This window comes from Phyllostomus discolor, chromosome 13, assembly GCF_004126475.2.
Source record: "Phyllostomus discolor isolate MPI-MPIP mPhyDis1 chromosome 13, mPhyDis1.pri.v3, whole genome shotgun sequence".
NCBI classification, from domain to species: domain Eukaryota; kingdom Metazoa; phylum Chordata; class Mammalia; order Chiroptera; family Phyllostomidae; genus Phyllostomus; species Phyllostomus discolor.
Window position 1 is genome coordinate 53,019,850 of NC_040915.2, and position 6,463 is coordinate 53,026,312.

Genomic DNA, 6,463 nt, shown 5'->3' on the forward strand with positions numbered 1-6,463 from the left:
TGATATAACTATTTAGCTAAGGCCTGTCAGGCTCTGCCTCCCATTCACTCATTCATTCATTCACTCATTCATTTATTCGTTCTCTCACTCAACAACATTCGTTGAGCATTGACCACGTGCAGTGTACTGTGCTGATCACTCTTACTTTCCCAGGCCTCTTCTAGCAACTTGCTACAAACTGCCAGTAGGTGGCTTAAAACAACAGAAATTTCATTTTAGACAGTCTAGGGGCTAGAAGTCCAACAGCAACGTGCACACAGGGCTGCCCCCCTCCGAAGGCTGGAGGGAAGAATTCTCCCTTGCCTCTTCCGGCTTCTGGTGGTGCTGGGCGTCCCTCAGTTTGTGACAGCATCACCCCCCTCTTTGTCTCCACGCGACTGTCCTTCCCATGTGTCCGTGTCTCAAGATCTCCCCCTCCCTCTCCCTGTAAGGACACTGGCCATTGGATTTGGGTCCCACTCTAATCCAGTGGGGCCTCCTCCTATCTTGGTAACCTCTGCAAAGAGCCTATTTCCAAACACAGCTGCATTCCCAGGCCCTAGGTGAGCACGCCGGGGCTACGGTGAGTGGGGGCGCTGGGCCATAGCTCTCTGGGTTCGTCCAGTACCTATTAAGACACTTCAGTTAGCACCACATCCCATTCTAGATGTGTGACCACTGACTGCATTCATTCCAGAGGCACCTGACAAGATCCTGATTCTAAGTGTCCTGCTCCACGTGGGTGACCCAGTGGAGAGGGGAGTGCCCGGTGGCTTAGAAGTGTACAGGTCCATCAGGTGGTGGCCATGTGGGTAAGAATGACAGCTGTTGACCAAATGCTTATTATGTGCCAGGCATTCTCATGGGAAGCTCGAAGCTGCCCAATGAAAAAGTGCTATTGCTCATTTCCATTTCATCGATGAATGAACTAAGCCCTATAAAGGTTAAAGAACTTGCCCACGGTCATCCATCTGGTGGTGACAGAGCTGGGATTTCCTCCCGAGCTTGTTAGACACCAAAGTCTGAGCACCTGCTCAGTGTCTATACCACATTGCCCAGAGACAGTGAAAGACTCACCAAAGTCACACAGCGTGCAGCGATGCAGCCAGCTGCTTCCTTCAGTTCTGCCTTCTCTGCACCTCGGCCCTTCCTTGGGCAGACTGAAGCCCGCTGCACTGGGCTCGGAACCCCCTCAAAGCCCCAGGGAAAGACAGAATGCAGGAGTGGGGTTGGGAGGTTTCAACCCCCATGGTGGCTGGGTGGCTTTCTAGAGTGGGTCCGATTTCCAGCCAGAGCGGACGTGTGCCAGGCATTTAGCAGCGACCTGCCAAGCTGGGCCATGTGTGGCTAGAACAGAGGGGGTTAATGGTTTGCCAGGGGTGTCCAATGACCAGCAAATTGTCAGAACACGGCTGCTAGGGAAGATGGCGTCAGCGATGGCTCCGGGTCTGGGTCAGACAATGGGAGAGGAGCGAGGCGTGGGGTGCGGGGGGGAGGGGGCGTGCATCCCCCTGGAGCCTCTGTGGTTTCCCCGAGAGGGGCTGGCAGGCCTTCCCATCTTGGACATGGGGGGCGGCAAAGGAAATGGGGGGAAAGTGTATTTGGAACGGAATTGTCACATGTGCGCAGGAGGCAGGGTGAGGTCGTGGTTAAGACAGATCTTTGGAGGCAGGGCTGGGCTGGCCTAGCTGGGTGACCTTGAGCTTGCATGCTTTGACTCAGTTTTTGTTTTTTTTTTTTTTTTTTGAGGCCCTAATGAAGCAGTAAGTTGCAATAAGTGCTTTTCTGCTTAACAACATTTCCCCAGCTTTATTGAGGTGTGATTGACATACAATTAATTGCCCATACTTAAAGTATATGAGTTCATGAATGTTGACACGTGTTTACACCTATGAAATCATCACCAGCATCAAGACAGTGAGCACATCCGTGTCCATCACCCCGAGGTGTCCTCCTGTCCCTGTGTCATCTCTCCCTGCCCTCCCTGCACCCGTTCTTCCCAAGGAAACGCTGGCTTGCTTTTCTCCACTGCGGACTCGTTTGCATTTTCTAGAATTCTATGTAAATGGAAGGATATGGGCGATGCTTCTTTTGTTTGCCTTCTGACAAGCTGCATAATTATTTTGAGACTCATTCATGCTATTGATTGTAATAAGCCAGTTCCGACTCCTTCGTGGGATTTATTTTGGGAGACTCAACTGAGGTAACGGGTGGGCAAAATAACGTTTTAAAGAATACAGCCGCGTAGTTGTTCTATGATTCCTAAGTCACTTTCCGCCTAAAATATCTAATCCCCCTCCCACATCTTTGCCTGGCGATCCCATTTTCATCGCCTCCCCCGGTACACTCATCCCCGCTGATGCAATGCGAGTGGTGGCGGCTGATGGCTCACAGCTACCCCGCGACGGCTGAGGTGCCTTTGCGGGGTGAGAGCTGCCTCCCCCAGGTCGCCCTCCCGCAGAGGCCGCTGGCGGCCAATCACTGATCGAGGTAGGGCACTGTTGCTATCTCCCTTGTTTGGTATCAGCCTTGAGCTGGTCAACTGCCTCACTTGGCGACCAAGAGATTATTACATCAGACCCTTCCTGACACCCTGGACATCCTGACTGAGACTGACACGTATTCCAGGTAGGGATGCGTTTGCCTTCCCAGCTCTCAGGGCCTCGGCCAGCACCACTATGGAAGGGTTTATACACACCCATCATCATGAGATGCTGCAAAACGTAACTTTGGGCAAAGAGCTGCCACCTCGGGCACATGGCCATGGGGTACACTGGTCCTGCCGTGTCCCGCCCTCTCCGGAAGTGGTTGAAGGAACGGCTGATATGTTAGCTTGGAAATGACACCCTTGAGCTTGGAAATGACACCCTGGAGGTTGGCACCCTTGAGGCTGGCATCTTTAAGGAAGCAGAATGTTCCTTGACTCAATGGCCATTGTGCGTGGCTGTGTCCTTGGGCCTCGGAACCAAGAGCTGCAGAGGAGAAATTGCCCCACTCTCTGTAGCTCCCAGTGGTCTACTTGGAGGATTTCTGTGGTGTCCCCAGGCTCTGTAGATCTTAAAGTCCCACTTTCTATAGGGGGACACAGTAAGAATCTCAGCAAACATAAAACTGTGCCTGCCAGCTTGGCATTTTGGGCAGACCAGAAGGCAAGGTCACCATCCTGGCAGAGACGGTTGACCCTGAGCATCATGGGAAGCAGGGCTGCAGCTGCAGGGTGAGAACGGTGGGTCATACTCTTGGTGCGCAGGTGAATTGCCTGGGGTGTCTTCTGATGCCCCCATGCCTAATTATAACTGGAAATGGACGGGGGTCTGTGCCACCCCAGCAGGCCGGCCACTTAGCGCAGCAGGTGTGCTGACAGGAAGGGCGGTCTGGAATGCGTGGTGGAGGAAGGAGAGGATGCCTCTTCATTTGGCCGTGAGATTGACTGCAGTTGTGTGGCTCTGGTTCATCCCTCTAGTCTTATTCTTTAAAAAAAAGATTTTATTTATTTATCTTTAGAGAGAGGGGAAAGGAGAGAGAGAGAGGGAGAGAAGCATCCATCAGTTGCCTCTAGCACACACCCCAACCGGGGACCAAATCCACAAGCCAGTGCCCTGAGTAGGAATCGAACCAGCGACCTTTCGCTTTGCCGGACGATGGCCAACCAACTGAACCACACCAGTCAGGGCCCACTCATCTTCCTCTTGTTAAAATTTCCCCAAGTTGTGACCAACCAGAGTTCTGTAGAAGCTGTGCCTTCATGGAGTGAACTTAACGTGAGAAGCAATGAACCTGAGCGGTTCAAGGGGTGGACTGTAACAGACGCTGTTGGTGTCCCTCTTGGTTCCTTTAATGGGCTGCCGACCCATCTTCCAGGTCCTGTGGATGCTGGTGCGTGGCTCATGGCTGCCTTGTTCGCTAGGGAATTTCCTTCAGCCAGTGGGAACCCCCTTGTTACCTGGGACAGTGACGGCCAGCGATAGGCTGATACAAGGGGACGAAACCCAGACCCCTTCCTTACCTGAACAGACTGTCTTGGTGATCGTATTCATGCTCCAGAGCATCCCATGGGACCTCAGCTTCCAGCTGAGACCACATCCCGGCTTAGTTTTTATGCCCCACCTGGCCCCCTTCCCCCTTTCTTTTAAGAACATTCATTCACTCCTGTCCCTGATCTGGGTGGAGTTGCACCTGGCTTGGTGGTGCTTGTCTCATATCAGCCAGGGACAAAGTGACTCCTTGTTTATTCCAGGTTGGCTTTTGGTCTGTGCCCATGCCTGGTTCATGCCTTGGACACATGGGAAAAAATAAAAAGAACATTCACTCAAAAAAAAAATTGCATAAAGATAGCACCCAAATCCATGACACCCAGAAATTAATCTACCCAAAGATGTGAAATACTATGATCACATCAGGTAATTTCTTAGAATTGTCAAATAATTCCTTAATCTCCTATAATCTCTTAAAATCATCAAATGTTGATGATTATAATTTTTAAAGTATAGTTTGCCTCTTTGGATCTGTATTCATTTTCTAGTGCTGCTGTCACAAATTACCATGAACTTGGTGGTTCCACAAATATAAATATATCATCTCACAATTCTGCAGGTCGGAAGTCAGACACGGCTCTTGTTGGGGTCAAATCAGTGCCAACATTCCTCCCTGGAGGCTCTGGGGGAGAATTCCTCTCCTTGCCTGTTTCTAAGGCCCTTCTTCAGTCTCTTTCTGAGGACAGCCAGAAAAGACTACACTTTTATTTAATTATATTTTAGAGAGGAGGGAAGGGAGGGAGAAAGAGAGGGAGAGAAACATCAATGTGTGGTTGCCTCTTATGCACCCCCCACTGGGGGCCCGGCCCGCAACCCAGGCATGTGCCCTGACTGGGAACCGAACCAGTGACCCTTTGGTTCCCAGGCTGGCACTCAATCCAATGAGCCAGAGCAGCCAGGGCAAGACTCCACTTTTAAAGGCCCACCTGGATGATCCAGAATAACTGTCCCATCTCATAGTCCTTAGCCTTAGCTGTATCTACAAAGGCTCTTCCATCACGGAGGGTAACACAGTCACGGGTTCCAGGCATGAGAAACGGACACCTTTGGAGGCTGTTATTCTGAAGTCCATATATTGTGTTTGCTTGATATGTTGCTTAAGGCTTTCAAAACCCATAGCTCTCCTCTGTAACTCCAGGTTCCTTTTTTCTATAGCGTCCTTCGATCTTGATTTTGCTCTATGGCCTTATGGTGTTTCAAAAGCACTCTTCAGCTCTTTTTTTCTCCCATAAATTGGTAGTTGGATCTAGAACCTTTATCAGAGTTATGTTCATTTCTTTTGGTAAGACTATATCATAGCAGGTATTTTGTGTGTGTTTTTTTGTGATAGCAGTAGCCTACAGATACTCAGTACACAAATTTATTACTTCTATAGGGCTTGCAAAAAAAAGGGTGATATTCTGATTCTATAACCCTGCGTTTATTCATTAGTTGGAATATACCTACAAAGTGTCAGCTGCCCCCTGGTTAACCTGAGACAGGAGTTCCTTTAGGAGAGGCGGGATAGGAGCTCCTTCTTTCCCTTTATTTTCTATTTTTTCACAGTAAAGAGTTTGCTCACCAGCCTCCTCCATCCACGGCCAGTGAGCTTCCTTTTGAATCATTATGGAGTCAGGGACTTGAGCATGTCCGATGTCGAGTCTAGGTCTATATTTTGGTAGGAGAACAAGGGTACCTCGATTTCCTCCCGCCAAGAATCCAGCCATTCTAGCCCCCAAGACTCCTTGACTGAAAATATTTGGCTCATTAAATCCATGGCCTAAAATAAGAATTAATTAGTTGATCAAATTTTGGTAAATTAAAGACATAAGCAAGAGTCACATACGGTCATGAGCGAGAGGTGAGTCCCCATGTGGGTATACTGGGTTGCTAGTGCTCTACTGAGAATAGAAGATTCACAAGTCAGCATGGCCTTCCGTCATGCCATTAGCGTCTCCATGCCAACAGCACCTGGAGTCCCCTCGCTCCCATTATTGGCTCCCCAAATCCCTTGTTTAAAACCATCTACTTAATACCAGCCAACATTTTTGAGTTCTTCCTGTGGGAGAGGCAGGGTTCTAAGTACTTCAGTATATTGATCCATTTAATTTTCACAAGCAACTTGAGAGGTAGACATTATTTTTTTTGTCTCCATGTGTGAATGAAGAAATTGAGTCTCAGAGAGGTTGAGTGACTAGCCTGTGGTCACACAGAGGATAAGTGACGGAGCTGGGATCGGCTACCCTGGGCCCATACTCCCACGTGGTGATTGTTGGCTGAGTAGCAGCTGCCTGCCTCCCTGAGACGGGGCATGTGCCCTGCATTTCACCCCAGTACGCGCTGGCCCTCCTCACTCATTGATATTCCTTGCCTGTCCTCTGCAGGCACCTGAGTTTGAGATCCCTGACACGCCTCACCACCCTTGTCCAAGTCTTGCGATTCTAGGGAGCTTTAATTGGGTTAGTAATAAG

The 6,463-nt window shown here is 49.7% G+C and overlaps 1 non-coding gene across 1 annotated transcript; it reads left to right on the top strand.

Annotated features, from left to right (window-relative positions):
• Positions 1 to 4,129: 4,129 nt before the first annotated feature.
• On the top strand, positions 4,130 to 4,265 carry LOC114510487. The gene has a single exon (XR_003685665.1). It is a non-coding gene; the product is annotated as a small nucleolar RNA SNORA48 (small nucleolar RNA).
• The last annotated feature ends 2,198 nt before the right edge of the window (positions 4,266 to 6,463 follow it).